Source organism: Mastomys coucha, unplaced genomic scaffold (genome assembly GCF_008632895.1).
Source record: "Mastomys coucha isolate ucsf_1 unplaced genomic scaffold, UCSF_Mcou_1 pScaffold13, whole genome shotgun sequence".
Classification (NCBI taxonomy): Eukaryota; Metazoa; Chordata; class Mammalia; order Rodentia; family Muridae; genus Mastomys; species Mastomys coucha.
The window spans coordinates 56374697-56387134 of NW_022196895.1; the positions used below are offsets into that span (position 1 = coordinate 56374697).

General features: G+C 51.7%; 1 protein-coding gene across 3 annotated transcripts in view; it reads right to left on the reverse strand.

Annotated features, from left to right (window-relative positions):
* Synpo (synaptopodin) overlaps positions 1-12438 on the reverse strand; it is a 54763-nt gene that overhangs the window by 22251 nt on the left and 20074 nt on the right. Inside the window, exon 1 of one of the 3 annotated variants that reach the window (XM_031365771.1) lies at positions 8390-8571. The exons of the other annotated variants lie outside the window; for them this stretch is intronic. The gene's annotated coding sequence lies outside the window, so the exon portion shown is untranslated. Of the gene's footprint in view, positions 1-8389; positions 8572-12438 lie in introns of those variants that run through there. 3 annotated transcript variants of the gene reach the window in all.

Consider the following 12438-nt stretch of genomic DNA (forward strand, 5'->3'; position numbering starts at 1 on the left):
TTTCTTTATCCTGCCCAGATCAGAACTTGCAGGTGGCCCATATGCCAATTCCTGGGCTCCAGTCTAGATCCATGGGTCTACCTGAGGGACACTAGTGCACAGCCAGGTTAGAGACTCAATGGCCCTTTGGAGCCCACCCAGCCATAAGTTACGTTTATAGCTAGCAAACACACAGACAAACGCCTGGACTGTGGTCTAGCAGATGACTCCTTAACCCAACAATCAATAGCATGTGCTATGTGAAAAAATGATCACGTGAGATGAGTATGGGCAACGACACGTGCTATGCTTGATAATGTCATAATGAAACCTAGCTATTTTGTATGCTAAGTAGAAAACGTAATAAAGGGGCTGGAGAGATGGCTTAGCGGTTAAGAGCACTGACTTCTCTTCTGAAGGTCCTGAGTTCAAATCCCAGCAACCATACGGTGGCTCACAACCATCCATAGTGAGATCTGATGCCCTCTTCTGGTGTGTCTGAAGATAATGACAGTGTACTTACATGTAATAAATAAACAAATCTTTTTTTTTGGGGGGGGGGTGTTGAGACAGGGTTTCTCTGTATAGCCCTGGCTGTCCTGGAACTCACTCTGTAGACCAGGCTGGCCTCGAACTCAGATATCCGCCTGCCTCTGCCTCCCAAGTACTGGGATTAAAGGCATGCGCCACTACTGTCTGGCATAAACAAATCTTAAATAAAAAAGGGATCTAGGTATACATACAATGATATAAAGTGAACACAAATCATCCTCTAAGTACTCCAGACACTCAGTCTCCCTAGCACGTCTTATTCATGAGAAATAAGGGCAGAGCAGGGATTGTTCCATCATCCCACAGACTAGAAAACTGAGGCAGCAGCCAGGTGTGGTGGTACATGCTTGTACCCCCAGCATTCAGAAAGTAGAGGTGGGTAGGAGGATTGCCATAAATTTGAAGTCAGCTAGGGATACATAGCAAGACCCTGTCTCAAAATAAAATAAAATAAAATAAAATAAAATAAAATAAAATAAAATAAAATAAGCAAGAGTCAGGGAGGGGACACAGGAAAACCATTCCCCCTCCCAGGATTTCATAGCCCACAGTCTTTGGCTTCCAGCCAGAGCCTCTGTAGCACCTCCCGAGCTAGGCCACCTCTGGCCTGACCCACTCATCCCTTACAACTTGACTTTAGCCACAGGGTAACTGGCCTTTATTCCAAGTTCATGAAAACTCTTGACACGTGGGACTTCTTTAACAAATCAGGTTTCCTAGCAACAGGACAACCTCAACCAGTTAATCTGCCAGCACAATAGGATCTCTCACACTGGGCCGTGGACAGGGTCCCCAAAGCCCTGGCACTACTTGCTAGCATTTGATCAAAACCAATCATCTCCTTTTTTCCTCACCAACCTGATCATGAGCTATGATAACCTTCAGCAAGCCTCGAATCTGTTGAGCCTCTGTAACAGTCTCCAAATTCCTACCCTGTACGTGGTTACAAGGGTTCGTCACATACACACAGTGTACCCATCATCAGGCTTGTGGCAATAATGGTGGTGTGCATGGGCTCCTGCTAAACCAATAACTTGTTGAAGCAGAGAGTCTTGCCATTTGTCAGTGCACATACATGTTGCATACATATAACTGCATACGTGTCTTTTGTATCTCAGGCTGGCCTATCCTCGCTGGGTGGCTACGGAACACTTTGAACATCCTTCCATCTTCCTGCATCCACTTCCTGAGTGCTGGGATGGTAGATACGTACCACCACATCCAAGCTATGTGACTCGGAGGATTGCTAGCACTGAGCCACATCCCAGGTTCATTACTACTGCATCTCACATTCTATTCATCAGCAGGAGGTTGACAAGCCTAAATGGGCGTGACAAGCCAGATGGCAAAGACTTCCCCTCTGTAGCACCCATGCAATCTCATTTAACTAGAGTAATTATTTGGGAGTGGGATTTTCAAGATGGCCAAGGTCAGGGCTCTGCTCAACTGTTTCCTCGGGCTCAGGGGCCTTTGCAGATCATGTTGCTTCTATGTGTGGGCTCCCCAACACCATTTGCCAGGTTTGGGGTCCTAGGAAACTGCTTTCCTTCCATCCTGGTGCCAAGCACTTTCTCACCTCAGGGCTACATAATAGACGTGCTTGTCACAACAGACAACAGTGACGAAGGCCATGCTAGAAGGGCCGTGTCCTGGGAGCCCTGAATGTAATCCTGTTGACAAAGAGACATAAATAATGTACCAGTATGTTCTCTCCTCCCCATCCCGACCTGCTAAGAATAGCACCGGCTACCCTCTCAGGGATCCGAAAGGGAGGAGGGCAGGACACCTAATGGGAACGAGCAGGAATCATGTCACAGGGCTGTGGCCTGCCAACTGCCCTCCCTGCTAGCCCACATTTCCACACTGTCAAGAAAGGGAACCCTAAAGAATGAAGGGTGCTTAGAGGCCAGCAACCAAGTTCTTAAAGAGTAAAAGAGAGAGGTCTGGAAAGATTGTACGTAAAACCTTGGAGAGGGAGGAAGTTTCTACAGACGTTAACTCTTTCCAAGTTTAAAAATGGCTGGCCTAGAACAGTTTCCTCCTCTGGAACACAGGGGAACTCTGCAGGGCACTTGAACTTGCATTTCCATCGAGCTTCTTGTCCTGGGGTGATGCTGCTGCAGCATCCACATGCCCCTCTCGAAGAGCAGAAAACCTATTCTCTAGGGTACAGGTTGGGAAACGGCCAAAGAAATGGGCTTCGACAGATCTTGGCTCAGGGCACAAGCATCTGAAGCAACATTCCAGGGTTTTGGCTTCAGGGGACTCTGAACTGCCTGGCCAAGGACATGCTCTGCCCTGTGACTGCTGGACCACCCTACCCTGCTTGAGTCCATTCAGATACAACCTCAGTGGTCCAGGCAGAGAGAGGTGGCTTCCAGATGCTCTGTGAGCCAACCATCAAGGAAGCAGTTGGGTGTGAGGCCCACTCCCAGAGCGCATCCTAGGAAAGATGCAGGCAGCCTTTGGCACCGCACCAGAGAGACCAGCATCCCCCTTCAGATCCCTTTGAGGCTCCAGACCCCAGGTGACTATCTCCGCTGCCCCCATAATGCACTTCTCCTTGGGATGCCTCATCCTTCTAACACTCCAGCCTCACTGGCATTCCTTGAAAGGCTCATTGGAGGTACCATGACTTTTCTCACTTCAGAGCCTTTGACCCCTGCTCTCCCTGCCTTGAGTCCTTTTCTGCCCTCGCCCCATTGGCTGTGCCTTTCTGACACCTGGGATGCTTGAAGGTGGCAAGCTGCTCTCCCCCCGCTGGGAGTGACATTCTCACCATACCGTCCTCAAGATATCCTCCAAACTCATCAGATTCCATCGCTGTTTGTTTTAATATCGGTCTGCTCCGCCCTAACAGGGCAGAGACATCGGCTACGACCTCCCTGCGCCTGGTCTATAGCTGGGGTTGAACAAACATTGTCAGACTGGGAGAAGAGAGTGGAGGAGCGAACTGTTCACACACCCTCCCTGAAAAGCTTTCATCTCCCGGCACCATGCAATCTCACTCAACTAAATGAAGCTGTTAAAGAGCAGTACTTTCAAGGTGATCTGGCCGGGACCTCTGCTGCTCAGCGGCTGTTTGCAGGCCACATCACCTCTTGGTGTGGGGTCTCCAGCCACTGTCTTGCCAGGTTTTGTGTGGGAGCAGAAAGCTGAGTAAGAGTTCTAGAGCTTCAGAGAACGAGCTTCTACTAATCCCCTTCCTCTCCCATTGCCCAGAGAGGGACAGGTTCTCATTCGAGGCCACACAACCAGCGCGCAGTGACACTAGACTTCCTTGGCTCAGCTAGAAGCCAACGGCTGAGCTTCAGGCCCACCCACACTCAATGAGAGCACCATCTGCCTGGATGCTGGGAGAAGTGCAGGAGGGAGGGAAGAGAGTGGCTGTGGCTGAGCACATGTGGATTCAGGTCCAGAGCCAGGGGTGGGGGGTGGGGAGGTGGATAGGGCTCTCAGCAGGAGGCCCGAGAAGAGCCTGGCATTATGGGTCCCTGGAAGCCAAATGGCCAGAGGCTGGGTGGTGGCATGTCTGGCCCTCATGCGCATGACAGTCTATTTTTTAATCAGTGCCTCCCCATCCCCCAATTCCACTGCATGATCTAGAGATGTCTTGGCCTCTCTGTTATACAGTAATAAAACTTGAGGTCTGTAGGGGTCAGACTGGCTGGGTTTGTAGCTACATGATATTGGAGCTCACCGAACTAGCCACCCTGTGCCTCAGTTTCCCACTCACAAAACTGTGAGGCTGGTTTCATAGAGCTCTTGGAACATAGTAACAACAACAACAAAATCAAGTAGGCCACTGTTCAAACCATGGCTTCATCTAACTGTCCCTGACCACCTACCTGTGAGCTACCCCTAAAGCTTAGTCCAGATCCTATCCATTGTGCCGGCCCGTCATCCCCTCTCCAAAACAGCCCGGCCAAACACGAAGAAGAAATTTACACGGAGATATGAGGAGCCTTAGGCAAGAGGCCATCTGCTCAAGGGCTTGCTATTTTAACGGAGATCAAAACACGGGAGTACTATTAATAAGTAGTAGCTCATTTTTTAGGCATTCATCGTGAACTCACCCCATTTCCATAACACTACAAGGCCCAGCATTGTCTCTGTTTTATAGACGAGGAAACGAGAGTCCAGAGGGGTTACATAATGTGCTTATGAACTCTCAGGCAGCCAGGAATGAAACCCCAAAATTCGACCGCAGCATTCATGTGCCAGCCATGCGGGAGAAGCAGGTGACACAAAGATAGACTGTGGCATCCAGAGAGGTGGGCAAGGCGGGGCGGGGCAGGGCAGGGTCAGCACAGACCTACCCTGGGCTGCCTTACTGAATGGAAAAGATGAACCAGGGTGACAGAATGTCAGCAGCAGCCAGTCGGGGGAAGGGTTTTCATTCCAGAAAAAGGGCTTTGGGTAAGCCTCTGGAATTACAGGGCCTGGGGGCTGTTGCCATGTAGACTCCTCCTCCAGTCACACTGCGTAGCAACTGAGCCCCAGTGTCTAGTGTCCAGACACAGTTCACAAAGGGCCCTACATACACGCTGTCCTAACTCACAGAGCCTCTCCAGAGGCAGATTGGCCCTCTCTCTGGCCAGATCTCAGGCCCAACTCCTACGGCCTGCATTTTTAAAGCCTGGAGTGGGGCAGATAGGTGGGTACAGCCTGCAACCAACACACACCACCCACACCCAGCCCAGCGCCCACAAAACCTCTGGGTACCATTCTGGATATACATCCTCCAAGAAGCTCTGACCACCTTCCCTTCAAATCCCGGCTTCGATGCCACAGTGGACCCTGATAAGCATTCCCTAGCCACAAAGGAACCCCCCTGCCTGCTCTCCATCCCAACATCTCGGCTTCTTTCCATGCTCTGCCCCCTCTGAAGTTATCTTATTGATCTACTCATCCCTCTTTAGTTGTCTTATTCATTCAATAAAAACAAAGGCTTCAGCCAGGCGGTGGTGGCGCACGCCTTTAATCCCAGCACTTGGGAGGCAGAGGCAGGTGGATTTCTGAGTTCGAGGCCAGCCTGGTCTACAGAGTGAGTTCCAAGACAGCCAGGGCTATACAGAGAAACCCTGTCTGGAAAAAAAACAAAAGAAAAAACAAAGGCTTCTATGGTGAGATGGTACATGAGAGAAAGGAAACAACCTGAGTACAATCCCTGGGACCCACCCAGAATGAGAGAACCAACTACTACTGTCCTCCATACACACGCTATGTGCATGTGTGTGTCACACACAGGCATGATGTGCCACACACACACACACAAAGAAAACAAACGTAATTTTAAAATTTAGACAAAGCAGCTAGCTTCTAGCCAGGTAAGGCAGCATATATCTATTATAATCTCGGCACTCAGCAGGCTGAAACAGAGGGATCACAAGCTCAAGGCCAGTCTGAACGTCACAGCATCACAGCAAGGATGAGACCAGCAAGAACTACACAGTAAGACCTTGTCTCAAAAAAAAAAAGCCCAACCCTATATGTGTGTATGTACACTATATATACATGTGTCTATGCATATACAAGCTCCTATGGGAAGAATCTGTCTGCCCTGTTTTCTACTATAACCTAGTTCCTATGTCCCCTTCCCTCTTCGTTGCTAGCCAGGGCTACTGAGGTCAAGGGATTTACCCAGGGTCCCTTGGCAAGCCAGCAGGTAGCAGTGATCAGCCTGGCACTATAGAGCTGGGGCGTTCAGCCTGCCTGGCTCCATCCTCTCCTTGCTGATCTCCCCCTGGCCTGTTTTGATCCCGCTTCCTGATCACAATGGGGCAGAGCCTGCAAGACTTTGACAACAGGGCCCACTCAACTTCTTAGAGCCTGTGCTATCCCAATCTGGGCAGCCCTGCCTGCTTCCCCTCAGTCCCTCCCTTCCTGGCATCAACTGCTCCGATGAGCTCATGTCTGGAAGCCTAGGAGCTGCCCTAGAGGAAAAGGTGCCCCAGGGCTGGAGGTACGTTCAGCCTTGCGGGGAGGCAACACTGGGAGGGGGCCTGTGATGTGTAAACTTCCCACCTAGCAAGGGCTCAGGGAATCAACCCTGAAGACTTAAAAGGATAGAGAAAGCGCTGCTGGTGTCTTCCCTCTTTCCAGATGCTCTAAGGTGCTGTGACCCTCCCTTTATTAAAATGTCATTCCTGATCCCCAACCACCCCCCCCCACACCCCCAGGGAGAGAGAACCTTGCTGCCTGCAGAAGTGCCCTGGCCAACTCTTCCTGCCTGGGCTCAATCTTCCCAACTCATAAGATGGAGGTGTGCTAAGCTGCCTGTTAAAAAGAGCCACAAGTTTGTTTCACTGTGATGAGGAGGCAGGGCAAAAGCTGGCTAGCCAGAAACCAGGCCCGACCAAAAAAGAAGTGTTATTATTTGTTTATTTATTTATTTTGGTCTACCTTACCTTCCAGAGAGTATAGAAGGACAAGAGCTGGCCGGGGAGGGAAAGCCCTGATTTTCTTTCACTGTACAAACACTGACTGGGTCTTAACTTAGTCTAAAGGGGTACAGGAGGCAGGGTGCGGCTTGCAAAGTGAGGGCAGGCTAAAAATTGGGGCACCTGAAAGCCTTGGTGGCCCAGCTGCAGATAGTTGCCGCTATTTCTTCCAGCGCCAAACCTGAAAGGTGCTGAACTAGCCAAAGGCAGGTCGGCTCCTGACAGGGATTTCGGCTGGCCTCCCGCTGAGAGAGAAGTCATCAGCTTCAGTTTAGGCCTCAGCCCCCCCAAACGTGGATAGAGGCCAGGTCTAGATCACTGACAGGGCAGGCTAGCTGCAGGAAAGACAGTTCACTGTACCCTCCCTCCTGACAAGCATCGAATATCACTTCCCACTTTCCGAGACAAAAAGGGTGGGACACCTTGACTGTCCCTAGGACCACCGCGGTACTTGGGTCTATAGTGCAGCTGCCCCCCTCGGGGCCACCTACCTACCCTCTCAGGGATCTGGAGGGAGGGGGCATGTCAGGTTCCTACTTGCTCTAGGGCCACCTGCGGCTTCTTACTTAGCTGTCAGCCAACGTCTAGAAAACCCAGATGTGGAGCACAGGAGTCCCTATCTCCATCCGGAGTTAAGCCCAGAACTTGGGGTTGAGCGAAGACGTGGAGACCTTTTCCCTAGATTCCTCAGAGGTCTTTCCGGGAGCCCTAGGCGGTACCTTCCCCCTCCCTTCATCCCGCGGGTGTAGCGTCAGAAAGGAGCCGGCCCTTTCTGATAGCAGGGGAATAGAATACCATTGCTGTGGGAATCAGGCGAGGAAAACTCAAAGAGTCCCTGGGGGCGGACTTTATAAAGGTCTTGATTTCCTCAGATGGGATCGGGCCCTGAAGGTCTCAGTTGTGTGACAGTGTGGCTAACCCTGCGCACCACCACTGAAGCAGCCCCACTCTGCCCAGCCGCTCCGCCCGCGGGAAACTGAGGTGCTGGCCCGCACAGTCAGTCCTGCCGCCTCCACAGGCGCCCACGTTCGTTCACGCTCAGGCTCCTAGGTCTCCGGAGCGGGCGGGGGCTTCGAGCCTAGGGCTGGTGCCCATGAATGAACCTGATCGCTGCATCACCCCCCACCCCAACCACGACAGCTGGAGCCCACACAACTCGGGAAGGTAGCACCCCGGAACAGGGCGTCCTCCCGTTTCCAAGGGCTGCTGGATAGCCCTGAGATCTCTCCCCAGCCTGGACTGTACAGATGGGGAAACTGAGGCTCGGTGCAGAAGCAACTTGGCAAAGGTCACCCTGAATACAGGGACTGGGGCCCAGATGCGCCACCTTCCTCCGCGGGCGGTGCGAGCAGCTGCGCAGGTGGCAAGGGCGAGGCTCACTGGGCGCCCCGCCAGCCCCGAGCCCCCCCACTCACCTCCAGCAGCCGTGCGCCGTCCCCCCGAGCTCCCGGGCGCCGCCGCCTTGGCTCACCTGGCTACGTCCATGCGTGAGCCCCGCCCCGAGATCCCTGCACCCCGCCCAGCGGCGGCGCCCACTCAGTGCCCTAAGCGAGGTCCTAGCCGCTAGAGGCTGAAGGGGACCCAAGCGGGAGCCGCGGGCGCTGGGCGGGCACCGCTCTCCTGCCGAGCGCTCCCCTGGGCCCTAGCGCCGCCCCTCCAGCGCCCCGCCCAGCGCCAGCCCCCAGGGTGCGAACCCCCCTTTCTCTTGCCCCCTATGACCGAGGCCTCACCTCCGGGCACATTCCTGCTCTCTCCTCGGGTCCTCTCTAAGGCACCTCACTTTTGGCTGCCCCTGTTCCTCTGTTTCATCATCTAACTGTATCTCTAGGTCTATAGGTCTGCCCTTACATTCTTTCTCACTCAGTTTTTCCATGCCCCGCCACCTCTTTGCCCCTTTCTCTTCCCCTCCCCCTACTACGTCCTTTAAAAATCTGTCCCCTCAAGTGATAACCGTAACACCCCACTCCACTTGTCCCAGCCCAGTAACTATAGAGTAACTGTGTTCTTTGGTAGGGCTTAAGGGAAGAGGCTTGAGGAGAGCTGTCGCCAGCCTGTTGTCTAACCCCTGACTTAATTAGCTATCAGCAACAAGGGCAGAGATGCTGTGTGGTCTGTAGGTGGCTTTGATTCCCTAACTTTTGCAAAACACCATTCAGGCTGAGCTCAGCAAAGGCCGTGGCAATTGTCACCGTGCTTCACCACACGCACTGCTGTTAAAAGTCTATATTCGCACATTCCAGTGCAGATCCTGTGGGGAGCGGTTGGTGGACTTGGAAACAAGACTGGTTAACCAGCACCTCCGCGTCCCCAGCAAGTCTGAAGGAAGACCACACTCCTTGATGGCGCCTTCAGACAGGGTGGTTCCAGTGTCACCTGTCTTCAAGAACTGTGTTTAGGTTTCCGATAAAGGAACTTAGAAATAGGCTGGCTCCCTAAAGCACAGACCCAAAGATGTTCCTGTTTAAGGCTGTCTCTGGCTCTGAGTGCAATCAGTCAGCTGACTGAGGAGACAAATCCTCTCTGGCCCCTTCCATCCCTCTGCCTGGCTCCGTGGGCATCAGGGCATTCCCCTGACCTGTGGTCACTCTTCTCCCGTTGTGTTGGGTGAGGGACACGAAGCTATCCAGGAGATGGCACCAGGCAAGAGATTGCTTTCTCCCAACGCATGCAGTGGGGAGGCGGCTGCAGCCCAGCCTGTGGAAATCCAGGAAACAGAGTGCGTGGGTGAGAGGAAGAGCGAGCAGCTAGGATTACTGTGTGGGTGGTTGTGAAAGAGAAAGAGATGAGAAGAAGCGGGGAGAGAAGTGGTTCAGTGTGCATGTGGGGGTGTGACAGTGGCTGTGCAAGAGTGGATATGCAGGGCTGGAGAGGTGGCTCAGGGGTTAAGAGCACCGACTGCCCTTCCGAAAGTCCCGAGTTCAAATCCCAGCAACCACATGGTGGCTCACAACCATCAGTAACCCTCTTCTGGAGGGTCTAAAGACAGTGTATTTACATATAATAAATACATAACTCTTCAGAAAAAAGTGAATATTCAAAAAATAAATAAAAGAATGGACATTCGTGAAGGAGAGACCATGAGTGTTTAGCAGAGGAAAGGGTGTCGTTTCCTGTCTACAGGAGGGAACCTGTGCACTTGCATGAGAATACTTACGAATGTCTGCTCTGTGCCCTGAGGTGGGATGGGAGCTATACAAACGAACCTAAGACACTTATCTACATGTACTGTGGTTTGATGGAGGAGGAGTTGTTTGGGAGGGTGTATGCCAGTGTATGCCCATTGCACACACACACACACACACACACACACACACACACATATATGCCAAGGTTTGACGGCATTCATATACGTGTAAACTTAAAGGTTCGTATGTAGCATTTGTCTGAGCATGTGGCATGTCTACATCATGGTGTAGACATGTGTTCACGGATGCCAGTGGTATGTATGTTTGATCGAACAGCGCAGAGAGGTATATGTGGACCTGTGAGTGGTGCTCTTCACTACCATCTTCTTGTTAAAGTCACCAGGGTGTGGGGCTCCCCACCTAGCCTCCTGTGCCATCTGCTCTTCCCTAGAAGCCTAAGCGACAGGGGCCTTGGCCTTGGCTGCTTGACTTTGACCAGACTCCATCAGCCCTCTGCTTAATGAAATGAATATGGTTTGGTTTCCTCTGCTAATGAAGATGGATGCTGCCAGACTTATCTTACAAGCCATGCCCATACTCCTGCCCATCGGAGGCTCAAGGCAGTGTCTACAAGAGTGGCAAAGGCTTCCCCCCACCCCCGAATCCTCTAGATACTCCTCACTGTCAAATGGCCACTGTTAAAAGAGAAGCTGGGTCCGCAGTGGATCACAGGCCTCCCCGTTATGATGAAGAGGAATGTGGCTTGGCTAGATCCCCCACCTACTCTCAGAGCCTGAACAACCATTTTCCAGCCCCAGGTGGATGGAAGATCACAGCCAGCTTCCTTGTCGCCATGGAGACGAAGCAGCCAAAGGAGTTATTTAAAAGCATAGGCCCAAGACCTCTCAGGGTTCAAATCTCAGTTCCTCCATCTAAAGGCTGTGAGACTTCAAGTCACAAGTCTCTTAAATTCTGGATGCCTAGTTTCCTCATCTGGAAAACAGAAATGAGAAAGCAAGTATGGAAAGCATGTCTGTAATCCCAGCACTGGAGAGGCAGCAGTTCAAGGTTCCTTAGCAAATTTCAGGCCAGCAAGGCTACATAGCAAGACTGTCTCCAAATGGAAAAAAAAGGGAGAGGAGGAGGAAAAGGAGGAGACAGTGTCATGTCTGAACTTTATATTCTGAGGATACAATGAAGTAATCTGTACAAAACATTCAACACAGAGCCTAGCAGCTGAAAAGAGAAGCAGAAGCCTGGGTTCCAATGTACTGTGTGACTTTGCACAAACTGTTTTCTGTTTCTCTGCTTCTGTCTCCACTGGCAGGGCAAACTCAACACTCTGCCAGGTTCAATCTGCTGAGACTCTGTAGAGAAAAGGGCTACAGTGGAGAGCTCATTCTTGGTGAGCTGTGGATGATCTACTGTTTGGCAGAGGCCTGACCATCTTCCTCTATCACACTTCTCTCAGCCACTGGTGGCGTGGAACCTGAACGTGAGGCTGCAGCCCCTTCTTGCCCAACAAAGACCCTGATCTGCCCAGCTCAGCTGGTACCAGCACCCACTAATCCCAAATAAAGATCTGTAAGGTGCTCAAGGCAGAAGATGAATGGCTTGGACGTGAGGCTGCCAGGCAGCACTCCAGAAAGCCAGGTTTAATAGCGGAAGGATGGGTGTGATTGTCTGAAGATGCTTATGATCCTCTCTGTAATGAGAGGAAGCTCGGAGAGGAAACCCTAAGCTGCTAATAACCTGGCAGCTCCCCAGGCTTCATTCCCTCCCACTCTCCAGGCAGAGGGAAATGACCTGCCACTCCCCATCTTCAGGGAGCAGAAAGGCCATTGAGACTTAGATCCAAGACCACCCAGATTTCCACTTCTCCCCAAGGGCCAACTTCCTCTGAGAAGTGTCTTACCTGTCCCTTGTCCTGAGGCCCCCTCCTGCCTCTCTGTCCCTAGAATGTTCAGACCCATTGGATGGACAGGAAAGAGACAAATGAACTGGGCTGTTTATGTAAAGGACACACTGAGTCTCGGGGTTGACAATGACTGTGTGACTTGGACAGGTGACTTGAACTTTTCTGAGTCTTAGTTGTCTCGCCATAAGACAGAGAGTAAGATCGCATCAAATGACCCATTGGACGCGAGATGCCAACAAGACAATCAAGGGCGATCTTTTCTCCTCCCCATCCTACTCACAGTTGCTAGCATTCCAGGGCATTTTGAAAGCGAAAGTACACTCTCAGAATAGAATCATAATGAGTAGATCAAGCCCTATAGTCAAACAACCATGGCTGAACATGCTAGTCACATCCTAGACTTTACTTTTTTTTTTTTTTT